The sequence below is a fragment of the Symphodus melops genome, assembly GCF_947650265.1.
Source record: "Symphodus melops genome assembly, chromosome: 7".
Taxonomy (NCBI): domain Eukaryota; kingdom Metazoa; phylum Chordata; class Actinopteri; order Labriformes; family Labridae; genus Symphodus; species Symphodus melops.
Genome location: NC_136697.1, coordinates 6,797,210 through 6,813,115, shown reverse-complemented (window position 1 = coordinate 6,813,115; position 15,906 = coordinate 6,797,210). Strand labels below are relative to the sequence as shown.

Here is a 15,906-nt window from a genome sequence, read left to right as displayed (position 1 = left end):
AGGCTTTTTTTCCTGACATTTATTATGTTTAAAAAGAACATACAGTATAGGTCTATATGAAATAGAAGGAAGTTTAAAAGAGGTACTTTTCACGCCTTTCTTTGAGATTTGTTTTCTTTATTTTTTTAAGTCAGTGTTTTGTGCTTCTTCAAGTTTGTCATAGTGAGTGAGAACAGACAGGATGCCTCCCTGCAATAGTTTGTAATTTGCGCTGCGCACATTCAGGTGCACAGTGTAAGTGGCTTGATTATTCAAAGTGTTTTTTGGTGAATTATTCCCACAACCTCAGAAACGATCGAACAGACACATTGAATATTTCGGCATCAGACACAAAAGCGTTTCCTTATTAATGATTTAAATCTCTGGCTGTTTAACATCAAATATTATATACGCAGACAGAAAGCGTTTAATGATTTGATCTGCTGGAATCCTCTGTTATATTCTCTAGTGTGAGCGTAATAGACACCGGACAGTCTGTTTTAATATATGTAGTAATACTATTTATTATAAATCCAACTCTGTTACAAGAGAGCGCGTGTGTGTGTGTGTGTGTGTGTGTGTGTGTGTGTGTGTGTGTGTGTGTGTGTGCGCAGTGGGGAAAGACGGAACGCGCAGTTTGGAAACGAAACGAAACACAACCTTTACTTCTGTCGGTCCTTTATCCCATTAAAACTTTAAACTTTTTGTAGTAGCCTAATATATGTGCACGCATTAAACTGTGGTGTGTGTGTGTGTGTGTGTGTTTGTGTGTGCGCAGTGGGGAAAGACGGAACGCGCGGTTTGGAAACAAACAGAAACACAAGCTTTACGTCGGTCCTCTATTCCATTAAAACTTTAAAGTTTTTGTAGTAGCCTAATATATGTGCACGCATTAAACTGGAGTGTGTGCGCTGTTGTGCATGTTTGTGTGGATTACGTGCGCTGTGAACTCACGTCAGGAGAATCCTGCAGCATACACTGTATTTTCTATAACAACGTGAGCACTGGGCTGCATGAGGAATAAACAATAAAGACATGGTGCTGCATTTGCACAGGCCGTGTAATCGGGTTCTATGTCTGTCTGTCTGTCTGTCTCTCTCTCTCGCTCTCTCGCGCGCGCGCGCGCACAGCGCGGCACCGTAATACGTTGTACAGATTTGCCGTTTTTACAAGCAACTCCCATACAATGTAAAGGTGAATGATTGGCACTTGCACCTTCTACAAATAGTTTTTTAATTGATTGAATGTGATTACAAACTTTATATATGCTGATGTGAACAAAGCACGAGCCCATATATGACGAGCTGACACCTGTCACTCAGCAGGACGCCTGCTCCGGGTCTCTCTTCTCTCCTGAGGCCGTTATTCCTCTAATCCTGCCTGTTTCTGCTCTCTATCACATCTAATAGGTTCAGAATAATAAGCCAGTGGACCATTATATGTAAAGGAATGCATATTTTCTTCCTATTTATTGACTGGAGTGACACTCGGATCCATGATTTTCTATGTTAAACAGACGGGGATTCAGCGGGACTCCCTCATGTTACGTCACAGCCGAATGCGGAAGTAAAAAGCAAAGACGTGCGAACACGTACTAAAACGTCTCCAGGAGACCCTGTGGGTTATTAATTTCAGAATTTCTTTAAAAACAGTATTGTTAACGTATTTTCCTATGATTAGTTAAGTTTTGTCTTTAACCTGCAATATGCTCTTTAAGTAATTATCCTCCCCTCCCAATCTTTTCAGCATGACTGGGAATGTCCCTAGCTACAAAGCCAGCAAACCATATTGTATACAATTTAAAATTAAGTTACTTACTGTGTTGGTCCTGAAGAAGTCTGAGGGATCCCCCAAGATAACTGGCAGGCCCCGAACACATATGCATCTGGTCTCAGTGGGCTCAGTAGTCTAAAATGTACTCAAAAGAACACAAGTTAGCTGAAGATATTTACATGTATTTGTCAATTAAATGCCAGAACTTTCACCACAATTTTTAGAACATTATTTGAAATTTCCTGGCTAGGCAGACAAGAGGACACAATATGAAGGGAAATGAAGGAGGAAGAAGATAGACAGATGAGAAGAACAGAAGAGAAGATATGAAGCAAAAAAGGAGAGGAGCAAAGCACAGGTTAAGATACAGGAGATTCAAGAAAAAGGAGGACACTTAAGAATGTACAGAAAAAAAAAGACAGGAAAGAAGAGCGGAAAGGAAAGGAGAAGAATAAAGAGATGACAAAAAAGGTACCAGGGAAAAGATAAAGAAAAGCTACCCCCACCCAATAACATTTATGTTCTTAAAACTGTACTTGGGAAAAACAAATAAAACTGTACTTTTCAGACGAGTAATAGTAGATGTTTTTTTACTTTGACATGTTTCGACCGTCATCTGCAGTCTTTCTCAGAGGCGTCAGCTGATCGCTGTGACGTATCCATATATGTTGTTCTTCCTAGGAGTGGTCAACCTGACGGATCTCACAGGTCTATCAGGCTGGCCGCGCCCCCCGCTGTCCAATGGTCCCTAGAGGAGAGAGTCCCAGGTGTGGGACAGCATGAATGCTCCCTCGTCCCAGTAGCCCAGCTAGCGGGGAAAAACCACCATCAACTGGGACGAGGGAGCATTCATGCTGTCCCACACCTGGGACTCTCTCCTCCAGAGACCATTGGACAGGCCTCTCTTCTTCTTGAAGAGGCTTATCAGGCTTGGGGAAACACGGTCAAGAGCTTCAAAGAAGTCCTCTCTAAGATTTTTCCCTACCACTCTGCTGAACTCGTGAAACACCTGAAAAATAAAACATAGCAAACCACGTATAAGTCCAGTCATATAACCACTACACATTACAAGATTTGGGTCACACACTGTTAAAAACACTCCCAGATGGTTATACAAATTTTCCAGATTCACATTGAATTTTCCCATGTATATGATCTGGACAAGTATCAAATACAATTCTGGAGGCCTAAAATAATTATCAGCGGTGAAACAACTGGGAATTTTATGTATACATCTTGTGCATACTTTGCTGTCTGATTTTAAAAAATGTCTCAGTGCCTCTGTAACTGCACCTTGATAAATATGATATAAAGTCTAAAAAGTTTAAACACATGATACAAAGGTTACAGGAGCAGTGCAAGCATAAAAATGCTGCTAAGAATAATGCATCTTCTAAAATCAGACAGTAAGGCAGCCACGAGCTGTGTAAGGAATTAATTAAGTCATTTTTTACTCATTTAACTCAACATTACATTAAGAATAAACAAGTCCACAATTTTTTTTTGTAAATACAAACAGTCATACAAACCTGGATTTCTGTGAAAAGAGCGGGCCATCGATGTATTATCTGACTGATGTCAGGCTTGCACCTCCAAAAGCATCTCTCCTGATTACCCTCAACAGTTAAACAAAGCAAATTTAGAGAGAAAATGTTATGACAGTAACGTCTGCTACAAAAACGAGGCATGCAAGTGACATACAATAATTACTCACCAAATTCAGAGGACCTTAGCGCAGCGTTTGTCCCGTCCACCCTCCTTTCATTGCTGGGGCGCGGGTTCAAAGTGGGGCGGTGTCCGCCGAAAGAATGAACAATAAAAAAAATGTCCGTTGAACTGGTTGAAACAGTTGTCCACAGCTTAAAAACAGCCTCTCCAGTGAAAAAGTGGCGAACTGCCACACGAAAAACTGTCCTCTGCCAACAGCCGAAAATGTCCGCAAGTTGCAACCGAAAAGTCCGCGAGCTAGCAGCCGAAAACGTCCGCAAGCTAGCAGCCGAAAACGTCCGCAAGCTAGCAGCCGAAAACGTCCGCAAGCTAGCAGCCGAAAACGTCCGCAAGCTAGCAGCCAAAAATGTCCACAGTTGCTAAGTTCAAATAAGTTTCCACTGCTCATAAATATCCAGTGAATAAAAAGGAAGGAACCACATGGCAGGTAGAAACCTCTCACTGAGACAAGTTGCAGCCGAATGTCAATTCAACCTGTCAAACATGCAGCAGGTAACCGTTGTGGGGGAGGGGCGATGTTAAGTTCAAGTGTGCAGTAATTATAACGCGCTTTCGGTTGTTTTCAAAATAAAGGCTCATTATACTATAAACACGAGTTTGAAACAGGATGTTCACTGTGGTCGGTCTTGCACATGCCTACTAGCTTACAGGGGCTGTGAATTCAGAGTCACAGTGTGATATAAAAATCTAAGTAAGCATTTTTACTGGGTGCAAATCTAGTAAATACTCCTGAGTGCAGGATGAGCCCTAAAACATACGAAACTGGAAGAGAAGAAACTGATTTTAATGTAAAACACTCAATAATCAATATGATTTTTTAAAACTTATATTTGGCAGATAATAAAAGATAAATTTTAACTTTGGGAAACTTTTTAACTAGCGTCATTGGATTCTCTGACCCTGAAAATGTGGGTTTAGCAATTAAAATCAACATTCCAACTTATTCAGAAGCTGAGATATTACAAATTAAAGTTTCTGTCATGTTTTGGGTCTGTTTGTTCTCCTCCCACGTGTGTCTGTTTGTTTTCCTGTCTGTCACTCCCTCTGTGTCTACTAATCATTCAATTAAGTGTTTTCAGGTGTGGACCACAGGTGTGGTTCATCTCGTCATCTGGGTATTTAAGCTGGCTTCTGCCAGGAAGCCAGCGCCAGGTTATTGTTCATCCCCAGTGGTTGGTACTCTCCGTGTTTCTCGAAATTATTCAATTCTCTGTGATATATCTTGTGATTCCCTGTCGTGTTTTTGACCCCTTCGTGTTCTCTCTCTCCTTCTCAGTTTGTTCCCAGTCCTGTCGTCCTCACCCCGTGTTCCTCGTCGTCTGTCTTCGTCCTCATCTGGCTTACACGCGTTTCATTGTACATCTAGAGTCACTTATATTATTGTATCACATTTAGTGTCACGTTAATTACTTGTTCACATTATTTATTGTCACGTTAGATTCATGCTACACTTTAGAGTCACTTATTACTTGCATTATTATCACTCGTGTTTCTAATAAATTGTTATTTTGGTATATTTTCAGTTTCTTGTCTTGTGCTTTTGGTTCCACAATTATTCTGATTGTAACAGAATAACCTGGCCAAAACATGGAACCAGCCGAGTCAGAGACTGAAAGTAGTTTGTTGCGTCACGCATTAGCATCGCAGGGAATTATGATCGGTCATCATGATCAGACTCTCCGGGGCTTAACTGAATCACTCCACGTCATTTCCGTCAGTCTGAATCGCGTGGAGAATCAGCTGCTCACTGCCCAAGCAGCTTCGGTTGTTCCTACTAACCCTGTGATTACTATCCCCAGCTCCACTCAACCTCGTGAGCCCTTTGTCCCGGCACCCGAAAGATTTTGTGGTAAACTCGGAGACTGTAAGTCATTTTTATTTCAGTGCACTCTCGTGTTCGAAACGCAACCACTCACTTATGCCGCTGACAGAGCTAAGATAGCTTATGTTTTGGGGTTGCTCTCGGGTAGAGCACGGACATGGGGAACAGCGTTTTGGAACAATCCAGTTAATGACAATGTTCAATTCAAAGTATTTTCGGACATAATGACTTCTGTGTTCGACCACCCTGTAGCTAACAAGGATTCCGGCAACCGATTACTTAGTTTACGACAGGGAGGACTCAGTGTGGCTGAGTACTCCATTGAGTTCCAAACGTTAGCTATTGAGTTGGGGTGGGACGATCAGGCGCTGCAGGGAATATTTCTTAAAGGGTTGAGTGAGACAGTGAAAGACGGGTTAGTGGGGCGTCATGAAGTTAACACGCTTCAAGAACTTATCACCATGGCTATCCGCCTCGACAATCGTTTCCGGGAGAGGCAACGGGAGCGAGGCAGGGATGTGTCGCGAGGTGCAGACCAGAGAGAGTTTGCTGTTTCATCTTTTTTGCAAAGTCCACCGTCAGATCCTTTAGCTGTCAGGCCTAAAACCGCAGTTCAGAATGAGGAGCCCATGCAGTTGGGACGAAATCGTTTGTCTCCGGCGGAGAGGAATAGACGTTTTGCCCTTAGGCTTTGCATTTACTGCGGGGAGGCGGGGCATCAGCTGGTTCATTGTCCGGTGCGGTTAAACGGTCATGCTCACCAGTGACGGCAGGGGTGCTGGTGAGCAGGGCTGAAGTAATAAATTCCCCTCAGAAACGCCTCAACGTGGAGGCTAGTTTCCTTGTTAAAGGAAGACCCTTTACTATCCTGGCGTTGGTAGATTCCGGAGCTGACTCTAATTTCATTGATGTTGAATTAGTTAACCAAGCTGAGATTGCGAGCCAGCCCATTTCGACACCTCTCAAAGTGGATGCTTTAAGTGGTCAGATCATAGCCCGCATTGAGTCTGAGACGTCTCCGTTATTGCTGACTGTTGCGGGGAACCACAGGGAGGAGATAACTTTCAACATCATGCCATCATCTCACGCTCCGTTAGTTCTCGGTCTACCTTGGCTTCAACGCCATAACCCAGCGATCGATTGGTCTATGGGTCGGATCACTGGGTGGAGTAATTTCTGTCACGCTCACTGTCTGACTGCGGCTAATCCTACCTGTCAATTAGCTCCTCGTGTTTCCTCGGTGTCGTCCGCGGATCTAGCTGCAGTACCTCCAGTTTACCACAACCTCAGTGAAGTTTTTAGTAAAGAAAAAGCATTATCTTTACCTCCGCACAGACCCTACGACTGCTCCATCGATCTGCTTCCGGGTGCCCCCCTACCGTCTAGTCGTTTGTATAACTTGTCTGGTCCCGAGAAAATCTCTATGGAAAAATATATCACAGAGTCATTGAATTCAGGTATTATTCGGCAATCGTCCTCGCCACTCGGTGCCGGATTTTTTTTCGTTGAGAAGAAAGACAAATCTCTACGACCATGCATTGATTTTAGGGGTTTGAACAATATTACAGTTAAAAACAAGTACCCACTAACTCTCATCAGCTCAGCATTCGAGCCGCTACACGGAGCAACGGTGTTTACTAAGTTGGATCTTAGGAACGCTTACCATCTTGTACGCATTCGGGAGGGGGACGAGTGGAAGACGGCGTTCAACACACATCTGGGTCATTTCGAGTACTTAGTTATGCCGTTTGGTCTAACCAATGCCCCAGCCATTTTCCAGGCTTTGATCAATGACATTCTCCGGGATTTTCTCAACCACTCCGTGTTTGTGTATCTGGATGATATCTTGATTTTTTCCAAAGACTTGGATGAGCATGTCATCGTGGTTCAGAAAGTGCTCAAAAGACTGTTAGTGAATAGACTCTTCGTAAAGGCTGAGAAGTGTGTGTTTCATGCCGAGTCAGTCTCTTTCCTAGGCTACATCTTGGAGGGCGGACAAGTTAGGACGGACCCGGCGAAAGTGGAAGCCGTGCTGCAGTGGGAAACACCAACTACCAGAAAACAACTGCAGAGATTCCTGGGCTTCGCCAATTTCTACCGCCGGTTTATCCGTAACTATAGTCAGGTGGTTGCACCTCTTACAAGATTGACTTCGCTCATTGTACCTTTTTCCTGGTCACCAGCGGCGGAGAAAGCGTTTGTGGACCTCAAGGAGAGGTTCTCGTCGGCACCTATCCTGGTGCAGCCGGATCCCACTAAACAATTCATTGTTGAGGTGGATGCATCGGATTTTGGGGTAGGAGCTGTTCTTTCTCAGAGAGGTTCTAATGACAATAAGATGCATCCCTGTGCATTCTACTCCCGTAAGCTCTCTCCAGCCGAGAGAAACTATGACGTCGGCAACAAGGAATTGCTGGCTGTGAAATTGGCATTGGAGGAGTGGCGGCATTGGCTGGAGGGAGCGGAGATGCCATTTGTGGTCTGGTCTGACCATAAGAACCTTTCGTATATCCAGACTGCCAAGAGACTGAATTCTAGGCAGGCCCGGTGGGCGTTGTTCTTCACCAGGTTAAATTTTACAGTGACTTACCGACCAGGAAATAAAAATATAAAGCCAGACGCACTTTCTAGAAAGTTTCACAAGGAAAGTGAGACTCCTAGTGCTCCAGACACTATTTTACCTCCTTCATGCTTGGTAGCTTCAGTTACGTGGGAGGTGGAGTCTCTCGTGAGGGAAGCTCAGAGGGATCATCCGGATCCTGGTGGAGGTCCGGCTAATTGTTTATTTGTGCCTAACCATGTGCGTTCCCAGGTTCTCCAGTGGGGACATTCTTCAAAACTGGTGTGCCACCCCGGAGTGGCTCGCACAACAGACTTCATCAAAAGACATTTCTGGTGGCCTACGATGGGTGTGGACGTTAAGGAGTTCGTGTTGGCGTGTTCGGTATGTGCGAGGGGCAAGGCGTCTCATCGGCCACCAGCGGGGCTGCTGCATCCTCTTCGTGTGCCTGGACGTCCCTGGTCGCACATAGCATTGGATTTTGTCACGGGTCTTCCTGACTCGGGAGGTAACACTGTTGTAATGACGATTGTAGATCGCTTTTCTAAGGCTGCTCATTTCGTCGCGTTGCCTAAATTGCCCTCTGCTGCTGAGACCGCGGACTTAATGACAGTCCACGTATTTCGGCTGCATGGCATTCCCTTGGATATTGTCTCCGACAGAGGGCCACAATTCACGTCTCAGGTGTGGAGAGCGTTTGTTCGTGCCTTGGGAGCCACTGTCAGCTTATCGTCCGGATACCACCCGCAGTCTAATGGACAGACGGAGCGGGCCAACCAGGATTTGGAGGCCATGCTTCGCTGTGTTTGTGCACAAAGACCTCGCAGTTGGAGTCAACATCTGGCATGGGTGGAATACGCACACAATTCGCTCACATCCTCAGCGACGGGTATGGCACCTTTCTTGTGCTCGTTGGGATATTTACCTCCTTTGTTCCCCAATCAGGAGGAGGAGATCGCTGTTCCCTCCGTTCAGGTTCACCTGCGACGGATTCGCAAGACCTGGAGGGAGGCCCGGTCGGCGTTGCTAAGGACCAAGGAGCGGAACCGGAGTTTGGCTGATCGTCGCAGAGTTCAAGCGCCGGTTTATGTGCCTGGACAAAGGGTTTGGCTTAACGCGAAGGACATACCGCTCAGTGTGGAGTCTAGAAAACTGGCCCCTCGGTTCATTGGGCCTTACGAGATTGACAGGATCATTAACCCTTCCTCAGTTCGTCTCAGACTTCCCCCGGCTCTGAAGATTCACCCTACCTTTCACGTTTCCCAGATTAAACCAGTGGTCACCAGTGTCCTGAGCCCTCCGGCCGTCGCCCCTCCACCCACCCGGCTCATCGATGGCCATCCGGCCTTTACGGTTAATAAGGTTCTGGACGTTCGACGCAGAGGAAGGGGGTTCCAGTTCCTTGTGGACTGGGTGGGTTACGGTCCGGAGGAGCGGAGCTGGATCTCGAGGGGGCTGATATTGGATCACTCTGTGATCCGAGATTTTTACAGACGGTTTCCTGACAAGCCTGGTAGACCGCCAGGTGGCGGTCGTTGAGGGGGGGGTACTGTCATGTTTTGGGTCTGTTTGTTCTCCTCCCACGTGTGTCTGTTTGTTTTCCTGTCTGTCACTCCCTCTGTCTACTAATCATTCAATTAAGTGTTTACAGGTGTGGTTCATCTCGTCATCCGGGTATTTAAGCTGGCTTCTGCCAGGAAGCCAGCGCCAGGTTATTGTTCATCCCCAGTGGTTGGTACTCTCCGTGTTTCTCGAAATTATTCAATTCTCTGTGATATATCTTGTGATTCCCTGTCGTGTTTTTGACCCCTTCGTGTTCTCTCTCTCCTTCCCAGTTTGTTCCCAGTCCTGTCGTCCTCACCCCGTGTTCCTCATCGTCTGTCTTCGTCCTCATCTGGCTTACACGCGTTTCATTGTACATCTAGAGTCACTTATATTATTGTATCACATTTAGTGTCACGTTAATTACTTGTTCACATTATTTATTGTCATGTTAGATTCATGCTACACTTTAGAGTCACTTATTACTTGCATTATTATCACTCGTGTTTCTAATAAATTGTTATTTTGGTATATTTTCAGTTTCTTGTCTCGTGCTTTTGGTTCCACAATTATTCTGATTGTAACAGTTTCACGGCGGCCATTTTTTAAAATCCAAGATGGCCGCCACATAGGCATCTGGGCAAATGCAAACATTGATTTTCTGACTCCTTACATCACAACCTTTCCAACAATGTATAGTTTAACAAATCCCACAAAAAATCCCACAAAGTTTAAAATCTAAATACAGTGAATCTGACTATTAATTGTTTGCTTTCAGTTAAAGTCGCTTGTTAGACTTACTTCTGCACAAACACTGTATATACAGACAGAATGTGTTACTGTTTGCATAATTCAAATAAAACTGAATTAATTCAGAGTGGGTATATGTCTCTCTCTCTCACACACACGCACACACACACACATACACACACACACAGACACACACACACACACACCTGGAACAATAAACTAAGCTCTTATTTCAGCTAAGATATAGATACAGATATCAACAACTTTGTCTTTCTGTTTTTGCACCTGATATCTAACAGGATGTCAGTATATAAACCAATCATGTAAGAGTAAAACAGAGCTTTGCATTAAACAGAGAAAAGCTTTTTACACACCTGTCTACTCTAGAGACCAGATTAAATTAAATAAAAAATAGTATATTAAACAAATTATAATACAATTAATAATTACCGTAAATTCCGTACTATTGAGCGCACCTGGATATAAGCCGCACCGGCTAAAAATAAGTAAATAAATGTATTTGTACATATATAAGCCGCACTTGATTATAAGCCGCAGGTGTCCACGCTATAACAAGAGCTATTTACACAGACGTAGGCTACCGGTAACATCCGCAAATACTGTAGCGTCCGTACGGACGTTAAAGGACGACGAGAGCGTTCAAATAATAACTTTTAATAACCCGATCACTGTCGGCCGTGACCACGCCGTTTACAGCAGAGAGCAACACATAACTTGCCGTAACAATCCAACTCTCTCCCCCAGCGTTCTCTCATACAGCCACTCAACACGTTCTCGCTGGTGCATTCACTGACTCTCCACATAATCGGAATTATGAACACATTATCAACTACTGACTTTACAACATGAACCGTTACAATACGAAGCCTAGCCGACGGTGTCTGTAACACGGCTGATGAAAAAGATGACCGTAATATATTTCACAAGAAAAAGTCCATCCATTCACTGCCTCAGAATGACTTCGTTACTCACTTCCTCAGTCTCTGTTGTCGCTGTCAGTCTCATCTTAACGTGCAGCAGCTCTGTTAGCTTCTTTGACAGCCAGGTCGATCGCCTTTAACTTGAAAGCTGCATCATATGTATTTCTCCGTGTGTTTTCCATCATGAGGGTGCGTGCATGAAGCGCAAAATGACTGATATTAAGATCCGACGTGACGAAGTCAAATGTTTTTGCGGCAGAAGCTCATTGTCCCCCATAAAAAATCCATGCATTAGCCGCACCGGAGTAGAAGCCGCAGTGCTCGAAGTGTGAGAAAAAAGTAGCGGCTTATAGTCCGGAATTTACGGTACTTAATAATTACTTACTCAATTAACTTGTTTGTTGTGCTGCTGCCCCTATTTGCATGGACACTCTGGCAAAAGAGATTTCTCTCAATTAAATACATTTTAAATAAAAAGGGTTGTCGGGATCAGCAGAAAAGTCAGAAAATTATTCCTGAGCGATGATAAGCTTGATGGTCATCTTGATTTTGAAGTCTGTCTGATACACTTACTACAGCTGGCCAGTGGGTGGCAGTGTATGGCTTTTTAATGTCTTCTACAGCAGGGGTTCTTTTTTAGACCCTGGACCCCATTCAGGTGAGACATTTTTCCAAGGACCCCCCTCATTATCGTAACATTGATAATCATATATTAATGCAGTGTATTTATGTACTATGGAGTACTTTGCAACCATAGAAGTAGGCTACATTTATACTTTCCAAGTAATTCATTTTATAAACTTTGAGAAAATGTTGGCTCCGAGGTGTTTTTTTAACTTTGAGTTTTTTTCTTGTGTGTTGCACACTATGAAGTGACAGACGTCACAATAATCATCTTCTATCGGCACAAAACTAAAATGGCTTGGATACAATAGCTTTTAATAGATTTTATTGGTGCAAGAGGTCCCAGTTTGTAGACATTTTTTTTCAATGATAAATGATAGCCAAAGTTTTACAATTTTTTTGTAAGTTATTCCGCGGACCCTCAAGCTATGGTTCGTGGACTCCTGGGGATCCTGGGACCCCACTTTGAGAATCAATCGATGTTAAACCATTGCATCAAAACCCCTCCAGTTAGCCTAAAACAGCTTTTACACAGCTGTCCACTGTGGAGATTAGAACAACATATAAAAGAACTAGAGTATTAAACACTTTATAATACAATGAGGAGAAATCACCAGAGACACAAATCTATCACATCTGTATGTAAAATATTATTCATACAATGACTGAAAACTTGAAGAAGCAGAAGAAAACATCCAGTTTGAGGAGACAAATTAGTGAATATTCAGTAAGCTGTTTTAGTAATAAAGGCAAAATGAAAAAAACTTTAATACAGCAGACTACGAACAAGCTCAGTGTGTTCATGAAGTGTATGTTTTACACCTGAAGATTCACCATGTCTTCTTTCTACAGATGATAGTTTCTGATGTGGGAGATTTAAAGGTTCAGCTGTGGTTTCTCTGTCAGCGAGTATAATTTCTGGTGAGAGTTCTGGTGTCACATTTTAAGAACTTGGTCTCATTAACCACAAAGTCTTCACAGTCAGACACACGAGTATCCTCTGCACAGTCTCAGTGTTCAGCTTCATCATGGCCGCACGTCTGCTGTTTGTCTTCTTCATGTGTAAGTTAAACCTTTATTGATTTATTCATTATTATCATGGACTGTTATAAAGCACTGCAGATTAATACATAGAAACATGACATTGATGACATCATCATGTCTGTGCTTAAACTTTGAGTCGGTGAGATTGTGTTTTGTGTGTCCTGCACGTTGTGACAAATAAAATCTATTTTTATCTCAGTTAATAATTCTCTGTTTGAAATAATTAAATATTTGGATGAGTTTGAAAGTGTGAAGTCTTTAACTTATTATTGTGTGTAGTCACCTTACTTTCTCTCTGTATTTCCAACAGATGTCTTTAATGGGATTCAAACAGAAGGTCAGTCTGTGATCTCTTATTGTTCTTAACTGTGCTGAGATCGATGTACTACTGAAGAGTTTAAGCATGCAGATTATGTTTGAGTTTCATACAACATATTCATGGTTTATATTTTCAGCTCTTCTTCAACCTGACCTGAGAGTGAATCCAGCAGTGATCACAGAGACAGACTCAGTCACACTGAACTGTCTGACTCCATCATCTATGTCTCAGTGTTATTACCAAACTTTAAGTGCAGGAACTTTGTGGATATTATCCTGTCTGCAGACTCTGACAGGAAGTGAACTGCTGATGATGGATCATCAGAGTTCACCTGCTGAGGTCAAAGTGAAATGTTTTTACACTGGAGACCGAAATGTTCCATCTCCACACAGTGACACAGTCTCCATCACCATACACAGTGAGTAATAGTAGAGTTGTAAATATTAATAGTTTAGTTATGTAATCAGCCAGAAACAGACAAGTTTTAGGCAGTTGTAAATATATGTATTTAGTTTAATATTTTTACAATAATTTTGCTCATATTTTCAGCTCTTCCTCAACCTGACCTGACGGTGAATCCAGCAGTGATCACAGAGACAGACTCAGTCACACTGAACTGTCTGACTCCATCATCTATGTCTCAGTGTTACTACCAAACTGTAAGTGCAGGAACTGTGAGGATCTTTTCCTGTCTGCAGACTCTGACAGGAAGTGAACTGCTGATGATGGATCATCAGAGTTCACCTGCTGAGGTCAAAGTGAAATGTTTTTATACTGGAGACCGAAATGTTCGATCTTCACACAGTGACACAGTCTCCATCACCATAAACAGTGAGTAATAGTAGAGTTGTAAATATTAATATAGTTTTGTTATGTAATCAACAAGAAACAGACAGGTTTTAGGCAGTTGTAAATATATATATTTTAATATTTTTCCAATATATATGCTCATATTTTCAGCTCTTCCTCAACCTGACCTGACGGTGAATCCAGCAGTGATCACAGAGACAGACTCAGTCACACTGAACTGTCTGACTCCATCATCTGGGCCTCAGTGTTGCTACCAAACTTTAAATGCAGGAACTATGAGGATATTATCCTGTCTGCAGACTCTGACAGGAAGTGAACTGCTGATGATGGATAATCAGAGTTCACCTGCTGAGGTCAAAGTGAAATGTTTTTACACTGTTCAGATTGGAGACAGAAATGTTCCATCTCCACATAGTGATTATGCCCCTGTCACTGTTAAAAGTAAGTAAATCTGTCTTCATGCTGGATCAGCAGAAGAAAAGTCCTGTGGTGTAAATGTCATGAAAAAAAACATTTTATGTTATTCTCAGGTGTTACAAACCCAAACAAGGAGAGTGTCAGCACTTTGACAACCTCTGTTTCTATTAAAACATCACCTGCTGATCAAGGTGAGTATATTGGAGATGTTAGTGTGTTGTAGAGTAGTGCTACTACTCTTCTACTACTCTACAGTCATTTACAAACACTGTCACATCAACCTTTTGGTGCCACATTTTCTTCAAACTTCAGACTCCTGTTAAAATATATTTTAGACATTCAGACAGTCACCCTTTAAACAAGTCCCACACAGCGGGAGCTGTCAGATTGTCATTGAGCTTCAATGACAATAATCAGGATGGAGAGAATTAAGATAAATACACTTTTGGGTAGCAACAAAATTATTAACAGTTATGAGAGGAAGGTTGATTCCTTTTTATGGTGATATCATCTTTCCCAGAGGAAGACAGTATAGAGATAATAGACAATGAAGATTCACTGGGCTACAGATGGATTATGAGAAAAAAAATCAGTGCATGTGTGTGATTCAGGCCTGTGTGTTTGAGAAACATGTCTTTAAAATGAAACAGTGCAAACCAGAATTTCCCTCTAGGGGATTAATAAAGAATCACCTATATTTGACTTTATACTCTGCAATGAACCAGAGAGAGAAAAGGAAAGCGCGATGTCCGCTGGTCTTTGAATACAAAGGACACACCTACAAACGCTGTAGATCCCAGATCCTCCATAACCTGTTTGTGAAAAATATTAAACTCCTGCCCACTCACGATTAAAAAAGAAAAAGAAAAAAAAGCCCCATGTTGGAGGGGGGACCCCCGAATGCCACCAGGTATTTCATACCCTGTAATAAAGTATATAAAATGAAAAAAACAAAAAACAAACAGGAGCAAGAGTCATAACAGGGCAACACTTCATTTGAGTTTATTCCAGTGTTTCAGCAATCATTCACAGATTTTATATATATATATATATATATATATATATATATGGTTAAACTTCAATCAGGCAGTCAGTTTAGTATTAGAGTGTTTTTATTTTAAACAGTCAGGTCCCCAAAGACAAAAAGAAGAGAGGTTTTCTTTGTGCTGGAAATCCAAATAAAGTTTAACATCACTCTGACCTCTTCTGCTGCAGGTACTGAAGAGAAAGAGTCCAGAAGGACCCAGAGGACACCATTATTTATCACAACCACAGGTAAAACATTTTATGATTCAACATCACTTTTACAAACAAGTATAATTAACTCTATTTGACTTCATCCACCAGCTCTACATACAAGTAGCTCTCGTGCTTCCACAATGGTGACACCTTTAAAACAAACATCAGATAATCAAATAAAATATTTTACATGTGACATTACTTATGAAGTTAATAATATTTTTTTCATTATGATTAGTTTGAAATTATTATTTTTATATTAACTGTTGGTCCAGCAAGTAACAAGGATGGCCCCACCTTTTCCCCCTCTACACCAGTGAAACCAGGTGACATGTTTAATTTTGCATTTAACCGAAAT

At 42.4% G+C, this 15,906-nt stretch overlaps 3 long non-coding RNA genes across 3 annotated transcripts in view; 2 read left to right on the top strand and 1 right to left on the bottom strand.

Moving 5' to 3' along the window:
* The window catches only part of LOC306826490, a 207,053-nt gene extending 202,851 nt beyond the window's left edge, over nucleotides 1-4,202 (bottom strand). Inside the window, exons 1-2 of the long non-coding RNA XR_013779435.1 lie at nucleotides 3,467-4,202; nucleotides 2,347-2,444 (exon numbers count right to left, since the gene is read on the bottom strand). This is a non-coding gene — a long non-coding RNA (uncharacterized lncRNA). The remainder of the gene's footprint in view (nucleotides 1-2,346; nucleotides 2,445-3,466) is intronic.
* LOC306826494 overlaps nucleotides 1-15,679 on the top strand; it is a 38,094-nt gene extending 22,415 nt beyond the window's left edge. Inside the window, exon 3 of the long non-coding RNA XR_013779439.1 lies at nucleotides 15,657-15,679. This is a non-coding gene — a long non-coding RNA (uncharacterized lncRNA). The remainder of the gene's footprint in view (nucleotides 1-15,656) is intronic.
* Nucleotides 558-1,031, top strand: LOC306827063. The gene is made up of 2 exons (XR_013779568.1): nucleotides 558-718; nucleotides 883-1,031. It is a non-coding gene; the product is annotated as an uncharacterized lncRNA (long non-coding RNA).
* Nucleotides 15,680-15,906: the final 227 nt, after the last annotated feature.